Source organism: Lactuca serriola, chromosome 8, assembly GCF_051521515.1.
Source record: "Lactuca serriola cultivar US96UC23 chromosome 8, Lser_US96UC23_V15, whole genome shotgun sequence".
NCBI classification, from domain to species: domain Eukaryota; kingdom Viridiplantae; phylum Streptophyta; class Magnoliopsida; order Asterales; family Asteraceae; genus Lactuca; species Lactuca serriola.
This window is the reverse complement of record NC_136415.1, coordinates 275,323,287-275,344,114: the sequence shown is the minus strand read 5'-3', so window position 1 is coordinate 275,344,114 and position 20,828 is coordinate 275,323,287.

Sequence of the window (20,828 nt, the reverse complement as noted above, 5' to 3'; positions counted from 1 at the left end):
ACTTGATTCAACTAGGGTTAACCCTGAATCGATTCCGGTGGGTCATATGTTCTCTATGTTCTACAACATGGGGTATACTGAGGTGCTGACAACAGTTACGAAGTTCAAGAAATCGTGCCTGCCTCCTCAGTGGAATGGGTTGTTTACAGTGCTGTTCAAGGGGCTGTCTGAACGCAGTGCTGGATCAGACAGGGCAAGTCGTCTGTTCATCAGGATTCTGTACAGGATCTACAACGGTATCATCTTGGACTACGGTTCGTTCCTATGGCAACAGCTTATTCAGAGTTTGTCTTCTACATCTCGGCATTCCGAGATTTCCTATGCTCGATTTTGGACTCTCATTACAAAATGGGTGATGGACAAGTACCAAGTCCCCATTGTTGTTGGTTCTCCAATGTCTTCGATTGGTACTTTCCATACCATGAAGATCATTGTCTCCGATGCCTCAAAATTTCAATTCATTGGCTCTATTCCTGAGACGATGTATGGAGATGTTCCTACCGACAGCTGGATCATTCGAACCTACAAGGAGTTTCGACGCTCTGGTCCGAGAGAGCTTACTCCTGAAATGCTCAAGTCCATGCATGAAGCTGACAAACCTGCGCCAAGGGGAAAGAAAACTGACAAAGGCAAAGACAAGCAAGTTGGTAAGGGAGCGAAAGGGCCTTCTCCCAAGAAGTGTAAATCTACACAGATTGTTCAGTCTCCTCCGCTGAAGAAGAGAAAAACTCAACCAAGGCGAAAGCTGATAATCGCTTCCTCCTCAAGCGAATCTGAGGAAGAGAATTCTACCTCTGACGGATCTCCTCGTGGTAACACTTCACCACGATCGCCTTCTCTTGAAGTTCACTTTTCCACTTCTCTAATCTCTTCTCCACCTATTACCATTCCCATTTCCATTCCCCCCATAACCTCTACCACTCAAATACCATCCACCTCCATCCCAGTACCCCCTCCCATCTTTACCGAAGCAACCACCACCACCGCAGAAGTAAGAACCAATGTATCTGATACAGGGGTTCCTACTGACGCACCCAAACCCCCACCAACTACCGAACATACAACCCAACCCGAACCTACTACAACTACCGAGCTTCCACCCTCACCATCACCATCATCTCCTGCTCAGGCAGCAGAGGACGAAGAACCATTCCTCGGCGGGGAGGATATGACATTTGATTCGGTCTATTACAGTCCGTTTCAGGTACAGAGTGACGACGATGATGATGCTCCCGTTACCAAGAGACATCTCAAGGAGCTTCACGATAAAATTGATTCGCTCATCGCATCCTCTTCTTCATCTCAGTCTACCATCTCTGAAGCTTCCATTCAGAAAATTGTTGATGCTTTTTCCAAAGCTCATCAAGTCTCTCTAGACTCCGCCACTGCAGCCATTGATGCCTCAACCAAAGCCTGTGAGGCAGCGACCGAAAAAGTCGATAAACTATTCACTGATGCTTCTTCTTTGTTACAATCTTTACAGGAATCTGCTGAAGCCACCAAAACGAAGCTGGTACCAATTGTCAATCAGCTGGCTACCTCAGTTGCATCAGAACTGAAGTCATTTGCTTCTCTTCGTCGAACTCTCTCAGACGACAACTCAACGTTTAAGGTGACGCTTGAGGAACGACTGACCAAGCTCCAAGAGGATCTTGCTGCTGAAAATTCTCTCATGGACGCTATTGCCAGAAAGACCACCGCTCTGAAGGTCAAGAGTCTTCAACTCTCTAATTCTCAAAAGGAGATTGAGTCTTTTCGATCTGAAAGAGAGGTGATTTCATTGTGTGTTTCGGATGTCCACGCATCCATTTCAAACATCTTGGAAGCACATGACCCAATACTCAACTATTCTGTGAGGCGAACTCTCGCAGAGAAACTTGCTCCTGCCCTCTCTCTCCTGAGCAAGATTTAAGGGCTCCTTGATTTCGTGTCCATTCCGAAACAAGGGGGAGAAAAAGTAAATGTGTCTCAACCGCTTCCTACTTCAACATCAACTCACACAACCGAACCTCCTCCTACAGGCCAAGCCTCAGGTTCGGGTGTTAAAGACAAGGGCAAGCAAATTGCTGAGGAGAGCGATGATGAAGATAAGGAGACCATTGCCGACCTTCTGAAGAAGCAAGGTCGAGATAAAGATGCCAACATCAGCGCTCGTGTAGCTCGAGAGGCTGAAGAAGCCGAAAGAAGACAAAAAGAAGCTCACGATCTTCTCGAGAGCAGGAAAACTCTTTTTCCTCCTTGGACTCTTGAGAAGTTGCTGAAAGAAGCCATAGAAACTCCAAGCATCTTGTGGCTAGAACCGGTGATCTCTCTTGATCGTGATAATACTGTCGATTCTCAGTTCGACATGCCACTGACCCGAAAGGCGTTCGTATTCCATGCCTTTGACAACATCACTGAGTTCCCTCATCCTCATCCAAAGGTTGACAGGGACTTAGTCGAATTCTATCTGAGGGCCGCTCAACCACAGTACCAAACATGGAGCGCTCAGAAGATTGTTAATGTTCGGGTTCTAAAGCCGTATAAGGAAGGAAACTTTACCAACGTTCAGTTTAAGGTGCTGAGAGGATCTGCCAAGACCGAACATGCCATCTCGCTTGCTGATCTTCCCAACTTGAATCCACACGACTGGATCATCTTGCACAACATCCTTCTTACTAATGAAGCAGAATATGGTCCGATCATCGACCACTTCAAGAGGATGCTTTTTTGTTACATCATGGAAGTCGCCAAGATGGATCAGGAGATAGCGAATGTATTCAAGAAAAAGCCTACCATATCTTCTGTTGGCTCAGCAAGTGAACTAAACATGATGCAGATGAGAAAGATAGACCCGAAGAGAAACTCCGTTATGTTTACCAGAAACGAAGGCCAAAAATGCCTGTTCGCTTTGGCAGACAAACATCTCTATACCACTGCATGTCTGGAACATGTCTTAGGGATCATTAATCGGTGCAAGCAGAATTCGGCGAATGACAAGAAGTACTTTGATGATATGATTCAATGGTACATTTGCTTCAGACAGACTATTCTCACTCTTATCTCTCGTCTGTTTGATATAACCAAGAAAGTTCCAGCAACTGGTCCAAGCAAGAAGAAATGATAGTCTCGCTCCAAATTGACGCAAAGGGGGAGATTGTTAGGTCCAGTTTAGTGTTGCGTCCTTTGGGCTCGTTAGCTAGTCCAAGTTTTGTCTCCGGTATGGGCCTGTCCATCCGTGAGTTTTGTTTAGGGTTTATTATATATAGATGCTTGCATGCATTCTTAACGTAAGATTGAGATAGATTTGATAGTGTACAAGTTCTTATCTTTTGTAACCCTAGAATCCTCTACAACGGAAGTTCTTCATCGAGCTCTGCTGAGGATTGAGTTAATCAAATCATTCGACACATTCAGATCCATACTTGTGTTTTTACATTACTGTTTCAGTTTTATTATTTTACCTGTTGCAAAGATCTAATCGATCAAAGAGTTTTCGAACTCATCACATGCGAACAAGTATCTTTTACTTATTCATATATGAATATGTGCTATTCAGTTATGAATAATTAATATTGTTAAAAACTAAATATAAACATTATAATAACTTACCACCAAGCTAGCTGAAGGTCCGAAAAAGTAGCTGGTATCTGAGTATGGTATGTATAAGTTCTTTGTTCTCACAAGACAGTCCAAAACATAGCTGCACCAGTCTATATTGCTGATATATATGTTTTTCTTGAAATATAACTTAAAGGGAACATGTTGCATCTTCCCATTGATGTCGACTCACAAAATGTGTTAACAAAAAGAACTAAGAAGTTCACATTGAAATTGAAATTAGCTTCTATGGTACACACAATAACTTTTTTTATTGCATTTAGTCGGATAATTGCTCCTTCTTTAAATTATTGTTCCATTCATCATAAATTGTATCATCTTTAGGCCATTGATCCAGTTAAGTAAGTATGGTTCCACAAGTTGGAACGCCCAACATGTCATGAATAGGCTCTGTTGTTACTTTCACTTCCTTTCCTTCAACATCTATCACCATTCTCTCAGAATCAAATTTTTGAAGAATATAAAATCACAGCTTCATTGTTATATCTATGATTTTAATTTTTAATAGACTTCCAAAACTCATAGATCTTACACATTCTTTTTATTGTTTGCTCAACCGAATGATTATAAAGAGTAATGACTTTGGTGAAAATCTGTTTTTCTTCGAGTAAAATTCCTTTACCACTGGTTTTTTTTTTCAGGGGTTTTTCTTTATGCTGGACTTTATTTATTTATTTATTTTGCTTTGATTCTTTGTTTTCTTTGGTGTTTTTGTTTTTTTTTTTCTGGGAAATGAAAACATATAATACTTGAATAAGGTGTATTATTCATATATGAGTAGTGGAAATATATAACAGATATATACATGTTATTGATATATGAATATGCTATATATAAGCCATATATAGTTATTCATATACGAATATCCACATTAATTTATTAATATTTTTATATTAAAAATATATCAGGGATACACAAGTTTATTCATATATGAATAGATAAAAAAATATATTAGGGATATTCAAGTTACTGATATATGAATATATTAGATATGATAGGAATTTTATACATTTGATAGTTTTCCTCTTGAAATCTGTTTCTCTCATTGTTGTTGGCTATTTATCAGAAATATCAATATTCCTACCTTCATTCATTAGTGAGTAAAAGATAAATAAATTTGAAATACATTTTACAAAGAAACTATTTCATATTCATAAATGAATAAATGAATTTGAATAAAACATATATATTCATATTTTTTTTATTCACATATGAATATGTATGTTATATTCATATGTGAATAGAACATATATAAGTCATTTTTGTTATACTCATATTTGAATAATGTATATATGACAACAAATTATGTTCTATTCATATGTGAATATAACATATATAACTTAGTTTTGTTTGTGTTTAGAAGTAAATAAAACATATCGAAACAAAATTATCTTAAGTATCTTCATTTTGTTGTTGTATTTTTAAGTAAAATTTCATCTAAATGTTGGCAATCACATATGAATAAAGTTAATCAGATCTAAATAGATTACCAATTTTATTTACCTTTTTCATTTTTTTTTCGTTTATATATATATATATATATATATATATATATATATATATATATATATATATATATATATATATATATGGTTCACTCTTGGTGTTGTTTCTATAAGGGTAAGTAGTTAATATTAGGACATCATAAGCGAAATGTGAAATAAAATTTATATTTTAACAGAAAAGTTGTGAATAAGTATGAAAAATGAAGAGAAGATGTAAAATCATTTATATATCAACTAATAATGGATGATTATTACAAAAATTTCAAGTAAATCAACTAATAATAAAGGAGGATTACGAGAATGAACGAGAATCACAAAATTGAAGTAAACAACCTAGTTTGAAGAATAAACAGTTTAAAATACAAAATTTTTAGTTCTAACTCAACTAATAATGAATGGCGATTACGAAAAATTTCAAGTAATCAAGTGATAAGTTTAGAAATGATTACAAATCGTTAAAAATATAAGAAAAAAACGCCGATGATTACCTTTCATAGTCAACAGCGAGGAAATGATTTCGTTAGGTTTTCGTCGGAAGACATTTTTCTTCGATTTGTTCTTCGCGATGTTGAGAATGCTTTCTGTGATTGAATCTTTCTGCAAATGGTTTTCGTGTTATGGGGAAATGATTGTCTTGCTGTCGAGATTTGATGTGCGATAAAATTACTCAAGTGCCTAACGGTTTAATGTTTTGGATTATTTACAAGTTTGTCACCGTGTTTTTATGTTTTTTTAAACTCATTAAATGATTGGCTGAGAATAGTTCACAAATTCTCATTATAAATATATATATATATATATATATATATATATATATATATATATATATATATATATATATATATATATATAATGTTGTATGTCATCCTAACAAATCGAAAGCTAGCATTGTTTCCTCTCCTAATCCTTTCTAATTGTCAAACCAAATTGATATTTTGGGTGGCGAGGTAGATGATAATTACATTATGTGGTAGCAATGATGAAAACATGCTTAGAAGCTAAACACCATGTCCCAATAATAATATTTGATTTCATTAAAGTTTTTCAACTATTGGGATTTGTGATACATTATTTAAGTTATTATGACATCTAAAATATTGTATGTGACCTCTTCAAATCATGTATTCAAGACTATACTCTCTGATTGAAATTTGATTTCGTATTTTAATTCTGTAGATCTAAAAATTTCCATTATTATATTTGTTTTTTTATCTTTTCTTAAACATAAGATAAACTGGTTATACCGAGGTTGATATATATATATATATATATATATATATATATATATATATATATATATATATATATATATATATATATATATATATATATATATATATATATATATACAAAGAGAGAGAGGATTAGGTTTATGTGAGACGGTATAATTTTGTGAGGCCGTAAGACGCAATTTTAGCTACTCATTTAGTAGTTAAAAAAACATTTTTAAAATGCAAAATAATTTAAAATTTTCGATTTTTTTTCAAATATTATTTTCGGAATTTATATTTTTCAAAAAAAATAAAAAATACCAAAAAAATAAAATAAAATAAAATAAAATATATATTTTTTTTACATATTCTAGTACAATATTAGAATATTCAACATATCTCACAAATGTAGTAGAATATTCTAACATTCTAAAAATCACATTTGAATATTTACAGTATAATATTGTATTAGAATATTTCACGTATTTTTACAAAAAACGGTAAGTTTTTTTTTTATAATTTTTTTAAATTTTTTTTAGGTAATTAAAGTTCCAAAAATAATAATTAAAAAAAGAATTTTTGGATTTTTTTTAATTTGCATTTTAAAATTATATATATATATATATATATATATATATATATATATATATATATATATATATATATATATATATAATGATTTTTAGCCATTTGAACAAGTTTAACTGACGGTCAGTCTTTTTATCAACTATTCTAAGCATGGTTGTTAGGATCTCGATCTTGATCATAATATATTATGATTTTTAAGATCATACAAGCCAAAAACAATATTGATCACACTATGATCTATCTGAATCCAGATTTATAGTGGGATCTTAGGATCCCGACTAGAATCGTAAGATCTTAAAACGATCCGATCAAACCTCCTTAAATTTATTACATAGTCATCCTAAAAATTCTTCTATTCAAGCTGAAACCGGGCATTTCAAGTTGCAAAATCGTTATAGATCGTCATCACTTCATTTCGAATTAGGCGGTTACATTCATGATATTTTGTTTGTGATATTAAGCTTTTAGTTGTAGATTATAATGATCTTATTTCTTTTTGTAATTAAGATTAATTTCTTCTTAGTTGTTACGATCTGCAACAACAGAAATTCCGATTGATTTTTAAAACCTTAAAATTGATTAAATATTGACGTGTTAATCGTATACCAAGACCTTACCATCAAATTTAAATATCAACTCATTTTGGTCAAGCTTATAATGAAGACTAAATGTAATATTGCCACCTCATATTTGTTTTTGCCAAGGGTGGATATGTTTTGCTACTTTTGCCATTAATTTTTTTTATTAAATAGAAGAACATAATTTAAAAGTTAAAACTAAAACATTCATTCATTATAATAAATAACTACATAACATGCAATTTAAAACCTAATATATTGAAATTGCATAATTTAAACCTAAGATAGATTAAAAATCACAAATTATATATATTTTTTCTTTAGTTCGGCTTTACTTTAAGTCAATTTACGTTCCTTTCTGTTGTAATGGAACATTGGCGGTGAATATGTTAGATGATGTATTTGAGGTTTGTAAAAAAATTAAAGTTTTCGTGTTTTCTTAATGGTGTTTTCTGTTTGTCTATAAAAATACATGGAAACATGTTCTAAGTATGGAATAAAGTACACATAATAAGTTGAGGTTTGAGAGTGGTAATTATATATACATATAAAAACCTTGTTCACTTAGGAATAGTGATCTCCTTCTATTGGTCCAATTTTTTTAAAAAATTTTGAATTTGTTTAATTTGTCCCTTATGGGGGTTATTCTACCAACTCCAAGGATACATGGTTTCTTTATTTCCCCATCACTGAAAAATACCAATAGAAACTGTCGTCATAGAAAGCTAACATCTTATCATTTGGAGGAAGGATTACACTTCTTAATTCAGTGCTTGGGAGTCTATCGATATTTTATTTCTCAATGTTCAAAGCACCTTTAATGGTGATTGAGGACATAGAAAAAATTACGTGAAAGTCAATCTTTTAGCTCCAGGGGTTAAATTTAGTGTTGTGTCTGGTGTTTAAATTATCTATCAACATTAGAACTTATTTACCCCCTAAAGCTCCTAACAATTATATTTTTATTATGTGTTCAAAGTTGTTTGGTTTCAGGCACTGATTTGAAGTTAAACGAGAGATAGCATGAATGTTTGATCATGTGATGCTTTTAGATAGTTTCAAATGAGTCTCATTGACGGTTTACCAAATGTGTCAATATACATTTAGTTCAAAATTTTCACATGCTTCCCCATAATCAATAATGTCAAATATGAAATTTTCAATTCTCCTTTGTTTATCATTCCTGTTCAAAACAATAGTTTCCTAAAAACAAATTATCAAGTATTTTCATGCCCAAAAAGAGAAACAATATATGTATTAATGTTTTAAAACACACACACACATATAGAGAGAGAGATAAACCTTGGTGGTGAATGGTGATAGTGATATATCATGACAACCATAAATCTATAGCCAATCATCCACAAAGATCTTAAGCTTTAAAGTAGAGTTAACATGAAACTTCCTCGATCTCACTGTTACATAATCAAACTCTATACACTATGCCTACAGAATCAAAATCTTTTGAATGAAAATCTCCAGTCAGATTCTACCACATAGATATATTGAGATATAAAGCATATATAAAATTGAAAACACAAACTCGTAGCCACAGTACTATGAATTCCCTTCCCCATCCCACAAACATATATAAGTGCTAATAAAATACTAAAATCGTGTACAGAGTAGAATGGGTCATGGGGAAAGGTGAAGCATGTAACAAAAATCAGAAATCAATTGAAAAAACTCAGGCACATAAGGGATAGTTTCAATAGTGGTGGTGCTATAACCATAAATTCATCCATTGGTCGTGGATTTCGGCTTCTATGTCTCCATCTACAATAAACCATCCGAATTATCTGTAGAAATGTAAACAATATAGAATAAGATCATAAACAACAAATCATACAAACAAGAAATACAAATATAAAAAGCAGAAAGTGTGATTCTGTAGATAAGGAGAGGCAATGGTTCTCTTGAGGGTGGATTGTGTATGTCACTATGCCTATCTGGGGAAAAATCAAAAGCATCATATAGACATTAACAAAATAAAATAACACTAAATATAACTACTTCTTTAAGTTATTTCTCTTAGAACAACATCAATGTGACATCCCCATTTTCACGGCCAGAAAAGACCGATTTTGTTTATGCTTTATAAAAATCAGAGTACCTCTTTTAAGAAAAATGTTGCGGAATTTGTCCCAGTAAAACATGATAAATATGTTATGAAAGCATTTCCGAAGAAGAGTATTTTTAATTCGTTTTAAAACATTTGGGATGTCATCGTCAATACAGAAACATAAGCATAAACATAACTTACATTTATTTACACTAGTGATCTACATCTCTTTAATCTCTCAGTGTAATGTGACTTCATCTCAACACCTGTAATATAAATAAACTGAGTGGCTCAGGTTGGGAAACCTGGTGAGTACATAGGGTTTTCAACCCACAATAATATAATTATTATGTTTAAACAATCAAACAATCGACCCAATTACCCATCCCCATTATCTTTTTTACTCTTAAGGATCTATCCTAAGAGTCATCTATCCCGCATTCGTTCATTCTGAAGTCCATTGCTTCCAGATTTATAGGACTGGCACTAAATCCATAGCTGCCAATGCTCATTCGTAAAGCACTAATTCCATAGCTGTTGGGTACTAAATCCATAGCTACTAGTGTTTATCTAATAGGTACTAAGTCCATAGCTACCAATTCCTAACAGGTACTAAGTCCATAGCTACCATTGGTTGTCCAATAGGCACTAAGTCCATAGCTACCGATGTTATTTGTTAGGCACTAAGTCTATAGCTGCCAATGTTTACTCACATCATCTTTTATCTCTCATCATTCATCTACCCATCTCATACCCAACATACTTGTATATTTAAAATACGTATACATTTCAAATCATTTAAAACATGTATAAAAAATGTTCATCCAGCATAGACAACAAGTATTCAGATAATATGCACACATAGCACGTAGTTTATATAAAATACTTCATATCTATGTGTAAGATGAAAGTAACTATGCACTCACCTGAGAAGGTGGTGACTCGGTACACGGAAAGCGCTTCGTTTACTTTAAAATAATTTCCTTCGACGAAACCTAGTATTATTACCACTAGATTTTAGTCTAATATTTACTGTGACTAATTATTTTTATTATTATTATTATTATTATTATTATTATTATTATTATTATATAAGCGTTTAAACAATACTTTCCAACCAATATGTACAGACAGGGGCCAGACATAAAACATCGGAGGGCAGGACCATTGTGGCGTATAGCACTTCTGAAATCCAAAAACCCTATGCGGCCCTTTAAACCAGATTCCCCGTACCGCGAGTAGTTAAAAAGATATTATAACGACACTTATATAAGTCATAATAATAGCTCAAATATTTATTATAAATTTATAATAACAATACTAATTTTAAATATAAACTATATTTAAAATAGGGTAAGCATAACTTACTTACAAGGGGATTTTAGCTAGGAGCCGGGCTCTGCAGGGGCAGAACTTCGTCGCTTAATCTTTCTAAGAAAGATTCATGCAGCGCTTCAGTGCTCATCTTACTATACTAAAACTACAGAAAGAGAAGTCGAATCACGAGGAACCGAAATGCTCGGGGGATAAGGAGAGAAAGATTCTTGAATCAAGAGAATGGTGCAAGAAATATGAGAGCCCAAGGCTCTTATTTATACTAATTGAATTTTCAAAAACTACCCTTCATAATTACTTTATGACCTTTTAGTTATATAAACAACTAAACACCCATCTATAATACTATTTTAAATGGATTTAATGATATTTGTACTAAACTAATGTCGAAAGAACTCCACATTAGTCTTATAGTGACCGCATCCTCGATACCTTTCTAATGATATATACATATGTATATATGTGTATGTATATATGATTTATACTTTATTTTAATACGTAAATATGCTATTGTAATTTGTAACTCGTTCATACAAATTCTGTTTTGACGTTATTTATATCCACGCGTAGGTGGAGACATACTCTACAACTTTCGTTTAGACTCCGTCGGCTAATTTTGACTTTATTTTTAAAGTTATATTTTTAACAGGCCGGGACAGGATTGGTCCGTTAAAATATCATAACTTCTTCATCCGATGTCCATTTTTGTCTGTCTTTTTATCTTTATGCTACTATTAATGAGATCTTCGATTCTCGTTTAGGTTGTGTCGGTTAAAAACTGCTCGATCTAATACTCGAACTTCAGGTTGTACACCGCTAAGCCGAAACTTCGAAAAATCATAACTTCCTCATACGAAGTCAGATTTGGGCGTCAAATTTAACGTATTCTATGAATTTCATTTAGATTACTAGGGCTAAAAGAAGCTCTATCATAAATTCAATATTTACGTCTTCGCGGTGTCGTGCCGGTTCCGTCGCTAAACTTCGACGAGTCATAACTTCTTCGTTCTAACTCGGATTTCGGCGGTCTTTATATGTACGGAAACCTTGTAAAATATACTACAACTTGGTTAAGATTATTTATTATAAATAATATTTTACCAAAAAGTCATTTTCGACACTTATTGCCTCTAAATTGACTAGCCCGGATCTACGGGCGTTACAATTATCTCCCCCTTAGGATGTTTACGTCCCGGAATCACCAACGAAACAGGGCTCGTATAATGACTCCATACGTCATCTCTTCATCCTTGGTAATAATTATAACTTCTATATTCCTTCAAGTCTATCTCTTAGACTTATTGACTGTAAGCAGTACTCAATCGTGCATCTGCTTTCTATCTCAGGTTAGACTCCCAATTAAGACTTACCATCATGTGATGCACGTTTAGACTAAGGTCTCTTATTGTTATATTCCAAAACAGACTATACCTTCCTTCATGTTCTAATGTGATATAATCACATTTTAAAAGGTAGCATTTCTAGCTACAAGCAAATTTTTGTGATACCTCTATTGATCGCTTTTTATTCCAATCTTCCGTCTTAAGTCAGATGCTACATCGAACTTGATTTTCTAAACCACATAGCATACTCATTGCAGTCGGACTCAATTCTATATGACCACTAGGTTCGGAATATCAACAATCTTTTTAGTCATTACCGAAACGATGGTAACGACATACTTGAATAAAACGATATCAATTACTAGCTTCTTGGTAACCTTGTGACTTTCCCTGATCCAAGCATGAGTCCTGTGCTTCCGCTAGTATATGCATCTACTACCTTTCACACTTACTCATACTTGTCCCAAGTATTGTCTCATAGTTTTCCAAGTCACCATACAAGAAAATCACATAACAGTTTAACACATCAGATAGCAAAACGAAGGCTTCATTATTTCTTGAAACTATTACATAGGTGTTCAAGTTCACCCTAGACTATGCCTCTAATAAACTACATTATATTGTTCTATCTCTTAGGCTACCTCATAACTCGGTCTTCGGGTATGGATTCCTCATCCTTGGTTCCTTGCATGGTTTTCTGCCTCGTCGAGGATCATGTGGAATGCCCTTGGCCTTGGTGGTGTGTTTGGCTTTGCTGCTTCGTTTTTCTTTGGGCAATTTCTTGATAGGTGCCCCTTGCCTCCACATCCGTAGCATACCTTATCATTATGTGTGCAGTCCTTGGAATAGTGACCAGTCCTTCCACACTTGTAACAAGTTACTTCTTCGTTGCACTTCCCACAATGCTTCTTCTTGCATTTATCACACCATCTTGCTTCACCTCCTTCTCCTCCTCCAAGCTTTGAGGATTTTCTCTCCTTGTTGGACCTTAAAGATCCTTCAAACTTCCGCTTCTCTCCTGCCTTATCTTTTTCTAGACCCTTTTCTCATATCTGGGTCGCTACGTTCTTAGCTGCCCTAACAGCTGTTTTCAAGGTAGTTGCCATTTTGACCATTGGGCCAAAGTCAGTGGGCAATCCGTTAGCAAATCTATCAATCTTGGAGAGTTTAGTAGGAACCAAGTAGGGAAATAGCTTCATCCTCTCGGTGAATGTAGTGGCATACTCATCAACACTCATCTTCCCTTTCTTTAGGTTCAGAAACTCGTTGTTCAGGTCTATCAGATCTATCTCTGAGTAGTACTGCATTTTCAACTGCTCCAAAAACTCTTCCCATGACATCCTTAGGGCTTCTCCTCGTGGCATCGTATCTGCCAGTAGCTTCCACCAGTTCAAGACTCCTGTTTTCAGCTGTCTTACTGCGAAGACAGTCTTTTGTTTCTCGCTACAGCTGCAGCTCTCAAACACCATCTCCATCTCGGAGATCCAATCCATAATCTCAACCGGCTTTGGGATTCCTGAGAGACTTGGTGGTTTCTCCCCCAAGAAATTCTTGTACATTCGCCCATCCTTGTCGTTTCTCTTTTCCGGGCCATCCCTTCGTTCAACTTGAGTCCCCAATTGACTCACTTGGCGGCTGTAGTTCCCTTCCTTTGATTGCTCGGGAATCAGTTCGGGTTGCTCAATGGGCATAGTAGGTTCGTCCCTATTCAACATCTGGCTCATTTCTTCCCTTTGTTCAGCTAACATAGCCCGAACCATAGCTTGTACTCCAGCCATGGTGATTGGCTCGAGTAAATCTTCTACTACGACATGTATTTGCTGAATCACCGGGGGTTGATTCCTATTCCCATTTGCATTCCCAACTCCACTGTGGGTTCTTGCCATTTTGATCTATACACCGAATAAGGTGAATCTAGATCTTAATGTAGGATTGACGTTTAAATCATCCTTATCACTCCGAAACGTTTATATGCTAGTTCTAATATCGTATTCATACGTTTAGAATCCTAAACACATAAGGTTTCCAGATCCGGTCGGCAACAGACTATAGATCCGATCAAACTATAGCATAAAGCATAACAAATCATTTAGCACGTAAAAGCAATTTAGGCATTATTCCTAAAATAAGCTAGTGCTTGTGTCTATTCAGGGGTATTACCTAAATCTATTAGACACACTCCTCACAATCATCACTTAGCATTCTAAGTTTAAGTTTACAAATTTTCTATAAATTCCTACTTCGCTTAAACTAATGCTCTGATACCAACTGTGACATCCACATTTTCACTGCCAGAAAAGACCGATTTTGTTTATGCTTTATAAAAATCAGAGTACCTCTTTTAATAAAAATGTTGCAGAATTTGTCCCAATAAAACAGGATAAATACGTTATCAAAGCATTTCCGAAGAAAAGTATTTTTAATTCGTTTTAAAGTATTTGGGATGTCATCGTCAACACAGAAACATAAGCATAAACAGAACTTACATTTATTTACACTAGTGATCTACATCTCTTTAATCTCTCAGTGTAATGTGACTTCATCTCAACACCTGTAATATAAATAAACTGAGTGGCTCAGGTTGGGAAACCTGGTGAGTACATAGGGTTTTCAACCCACAATAATATAATTATTATGTTTAAACAATCAAACAATCGACCTATGTACCCATCCCCATTATCTTCTTTACTCTTAAGGATTTATCCTAAGAGTCATCTATCCCGCATTCGTTCATTCTGAAGTCCTTTGCTTCCAGATTTATAGGACTGGCACTAAATCCATAGCTGCCAATGCTCATTCGTAAAGCACTAATTCCATAGCTGCTGGGTACTAAATCCATAGCTACCAGTGTTTATCTAATAGGTACTAAGTCCATAGCTACCAATCCCTAACAGGTACTAAGTCCATAGCTACCAGTGTTTGTCCAATAGGCACTAAGTCCATAGCTACCGATGTTATTTGTTAGGCACTAAGTCTATAGCTGCCAATGTTTACTCACATCATCTTTTATCTCTCATCATTCATCTACCCATCTCATACCCAACATACTTGTATATTTAAAATACGTATACATTTCAAATCATTTAAAACATGAATAAAAAAAAATGTTCATCCAACATAGACAACAAGTATGCAGATAATATGCACACATAGCACGTAGTTTATATAAAATACTTCATATCTATGTGTAAGATGAAAGTAACTATGCACTCACTTGAGAAGGTGGTGACTTGGTACTTGGACAACGCTTCGTCTACTTTAAAATAATTTCCTTCGACGAAACCTAGTATTATTACCACTAGATTTTAGTCTAATATTTACCGTGACTAATTATTAGTCTTATTATTATTATTATATAAGCATTTAAACAATACTTTCCAACCACTGTGTACAGACAGGGGCCAGACATAAAACACCAGAGGGCAGGACCATTTTGGCATATAGCACTTCTGAAATCCAACAACCCTATGCGACCCTCTAAACCAGATTCCATGGACTGCGAGTAGTTAAAAAGATATTATAACGACACTTATATAAGTCATAATAATAGCTCAAATATTTATTATAAATTTATAATAACAATACTAATTTTAAATATAAACTATATTTAAAATAGGGTAAGCATAACTTATTTACAAGGGGATTTTAGCTAGGAGTCGGGCTCTGCAGGGGCAGAACTTCGTCGCTTAATCTTTCTAAGAAAGATTCATGCAGTGCTTTAGTGCTCACTTTACTATACTAAAACTACAGAAAGAGAAGTCGAATCACGAGGAACCGAAATGTTCGGGGGATAAGGAGAGAAAGACTCTTGAATCAAGAGAATGGTGCAAGAAATATGAGAGCCCAAGGCTCTTATTTATACTAATTGAATTTTCAAAAGCTACCCTCCATAATTACTTAATGACCTTTTAGTTATATAAACAACTAAACACCCATCTATAATACTATTTTAAATGGATTTAATGATATTTGTACTAAACTAAAAAGAACTCAACATTAGTCTTATAATGACCGCATCGTCGGTACCTTTCTAATGGTATATACATATGTGTGTGTGTGTATATATATATATATATGTGTGTGTGTGTGTGTGTGTACGTATATATGATTTATACTTTATTTTAATACGTAAATATGGTATTATAATTTGTAACTCGTTCATACGAACTCCGTTTTTGACGTTACTTGTATCCACGCGTAGGTGAAGATGTACTCTACAACTTTCGTTGAGACTCCGTCGGCTAATTTTGACTTTACTTTTTAAGTTATATTTTTAACAGGCCGTGACATGATTGGTCCGTTAAAATATCATAACTTATTCATCCGATGTCCATTTTCGTCTGTCTTTTTATCGTTACGCTACTAATAATGAGATCTTCTGTTCCCGTTTAGGTTATGTCGGCTAAAAACCACTCGATCTAATACTCGAACTTCGGGTTGTACACCGCTAAGCCGAAACTTCAAAAAATCATAACTTCCTCATACGAAGTCAGATTTGGGCGTTCTTTTTATGGACGCTCTTAGGTTAACATATTATATGATTTTCATTTAGATTACTAGGGATAAAAGAAGCTCTATCATAAATTCACTAGTTACGTCTTCGCGGTGCCGTGCCGGTTCCGTCACTAAACTTTGACGAGTCATAACTTCTTCGTTATAACTCGGATTTTGGCGGTCTTTATATGTACGAAAACCTTGTAACATATACTAAAACTTGGTTAAGATTATTTATTCTAAATAATATTTTGCCGAAAAATCATTTTCGACATTTATTGCCTCTAAATTGACTAGCCCGGATGTACGGGTGTTACAATCAACATCTTAAAATGATTTTTGAGTATTGACACAATGTCTACTAACAAAAAAAATGTAAGCCCAATGTTACATTAACAATACAATGAATCTAAGAAAAATTCCAAAGAAAGTGATATATGAGCCAAATGTGAATAATGCAAATTCATTTTTCTTACTTGGAAATGTAACAGAAGGGTTATAGGGCCAAGCCTATTGGATTTCCAGCGATAAAAAATAAAAGCATCATGGATTGACACAATAAACAACATAATCTCATTTGTTTGGCGGGAGAGAGAGAGAGAGGGAGGGAGAGAGAGAGAGAAAGGATAAAAATGGGGAGAATGTAGGTGGTTGAATGTTGAGAGTGGGTGCGGACTATGGTGGATCTTCAGGCATAAAGACAATAACTGTTAGTGATGGTGATCGTGGGGTGTGGTTAGGGTTCCACATATCCTCGACGATGCTTCTAATTCTTGATATATTTTAGTGTTTCTAAAGAGAGACAGTGAAAATAATGAGGGTCGCAATTCTTGAAATCAATTAAAAAGAGATATATGGGAAGCCATCCAAAATGGAGAGAACTTTTTCGATATATAAGGATTCAACATACCCAATGGATTAATAGGTTGGTCAACAACCTACAAGGAATATATGACTTAATAGATTGTACTGAGAGCGAAAATGAGTTTATATTAGCTAGTGTTTGAATGATTCTATACGCTGAAAATGAGGAATACCAATTCAATGTCCCGTCTTACCTTTAGTATTTTGATTTTTATTGACCAAATAAGACTTGAATGCATAAATTTATTATACAAATTGCATTATAGCCTTATACAACTTAAAATTCAGCATTTAACCAAAGATACACATTAAGGTATAATAGATAATAAATATAGATTAAGATAAACATAGAAATAATCGAATCTTATCTTATATTTAATCTTATCATATTATTTAAAAGTTAATCTAATAATTCTATCACCTCCTAATTTTAGGTAAGATGCCCTTAATTAGTTTCATTTATGCATTATTGATTTGTATCCAAAGCATCATAATTTGTACTTCTTAAAATTAAGACATGTTTGTCCTAAAATAGCTATATGCTTTTTAATGTTTGTGTGTATGTGTGTGTGTATATATATATATATATATATATATATATATATATATATATATATATATATATATATATTAGGTTACAACCCGTGGTAACCATGGGCAAGAAAGAAAAAAAATATCGATAATTAAAAATGATCATGAAAAATCTAATATTTAGAAAATTTTATTAAAATAAGAAGATATAAGTTTTGTTCGGACTTTTATATTTATTATTTAAAATTAACATATATTAATTTGAGTATCCCATATATGTTCTTGATGTGTACACATTTAATAAAATTATGATTTTTATACTCACCCCGAATTATAAGTAAAATGGATCAGAAATGTATTAGAACCATGTAGAGAGCGTACTTGAGCTATTTATTTTCATGTAACCATGTACTCATTTTAAGACATCAGTTTTGAATATTTTTTTTTCCAATAATAGCATTTTACATTCATTATCTTTTTGTTACAACCTGCAAGAAAACAAAAAATCCACGATAAATAGCATGAAATACAAATTTTCTATAAAAATAAGTTGGAATATCACAATTATGCCTTTAATTTTACCATATCATTATGTTCTATTAAATAAAATAAAAATTACTTATTTTGCATAAATCACATATTGTTTTGTCATTTTATCATATATGATCAAAAGAAATGTAACTTTAAAGAATTTTAACAATGCTAATATTTCTTCTTTAGGTATGTAAGGTTTCATCTTTGACATTATAATTGTTAGCATAAAGAGATAGGTCAACAATATTGCAAATAAAACTATTATAACAAACACAATGTACCATATTTTATTTGTTTTGTGGGTGTGTGTCTTAGTCATTCTATTTTATTTTTTCTTTGGGGTTTATAAGATGTGATTAAACCTAGAAACTTGCATAATAAGTGGTTCATACTTCAAACCTTTAATTTCATTCCAAAAATGTTGAGTAAGATATGGTTTCCAGAGGTATGAGCTCATACCTGAATGAACAATAATCCTTGAACTTTTCACAAATCAATCTTTCACTTTGTGCTTGCCATCGGGAAAAAACCCGTTATCTTATTTATTTGCTTTTGCTAGTCAAGACCAAAAGTGAAAATCATTAGTGTCAACAATGAGTAGAATGTAACATAACACAAAAAGATATGTATGGATCATATAAAATGTTTTAAAGTCGACATTTAAGAAATTTTTATGGTAATCTTCATTCTTCATAGAACATAACATGATAATCTTCTTTATTTTAAATGGAAAACCAATAGTGTTAAGAAACGAAAAAAATAGATAAGTTTTATTACCTTGAACTTGAGCCATATTCTCATCTGTGACATCATCCTTGATGCTAACTAACACTATAAACACAAAGTTTATTTCCAAATACTTTGGGAAATTAGCTCATGCATTTATTTACTCACTATTTAATTTCTATTGCACTTGTTCTACACATTTTAATGCCATTGCATCATAGTATATAGTTCAGTTACAAAGACAAGCTTTACAAAAACAATATTATGTGTGCTCTTTTACATGGATTTCCTATTTGTATTGATTATACAGTACATATAAAAAATATATACAATACAAAGAAACCTAAGCTAATGATTAATATATTGATATAAATTTTGGTTTAAGCATTTTATCAAACATGTGGTGTGCAAACTATGTTAATGATTCAACAGACCAAAGACCAAAGAGCTATACAAACTAATTTATTGATTCAAGACACCAAGAACTTATGGATACATACCTAAATTCGAGATGCTTATCTAAAAAAGAAGAGGCGAGAGAAGGTGTTCATGTGGCCAACAAATGAAGATTGGTAAAACCATATAGTAGACACTAAAATTGAACTTTAACTCAAAACCTAACTATTGTATTTTTCAATGGATTAAAGTAGTGTTTGTTGAAGTATGCCAATTTACAACATGACAAATATTTGACCTTAAATCACTAATTGTGAAGTGTGAACATGGCAACATGCAATAACCTGTCGTTAACTTAAATTAATCAGTTTTACATACATTTAACAATAAACATGAAGTGAAATCAAAATATACACAGGGAAAGAAAGATGATTCAACATACCCTCTTCTCTACTTCGTCTCTCTTCTCGTGAAAGCATAAATTGAAATCAAAAATCAAACCCAAAATGAAATTAACTACGCAATAGAAAAGGTAGGAATTCAATATAGAAGATGAGTGAAAGACATACACATACTGATTTTGTAAACTACTTCAAATTGCTATTTCAAAAAAAATCATCATATAGTAAGCAAAAAATAGGTTTTTGAATGTACCCACTCAACTGAAAATCCCAAGCAGAAGTTCAAATATGGGAGGATACTCGATTTTACCTTGGTTCGTCGACATGAGTTCCTTTCTCTTTCTCTAATCAACAACAATTGCAAAGAGTGTTGAATGACTTTTAGGGTTTTCAGAGAGAGAAATAAGAGGTATATCTCAATTAATTTTCATCTTGATTTATTGGGATTGTGATGAAGATATTGTTGATTTTATGGGATAGTCTTATGTCACACCCTGAAAACCGAAGGCGAAAACATTTCCGGGGTTGACTCACGTTGAGTATCAAATCCAATGTACATAGTAAGTAAAGTGAAACAAACATTACATTACATATAGAAAAGTTTTACATTGTTTCAAAAGTAAAGTTATACAATTTGTGATACATAGAATATATATATAG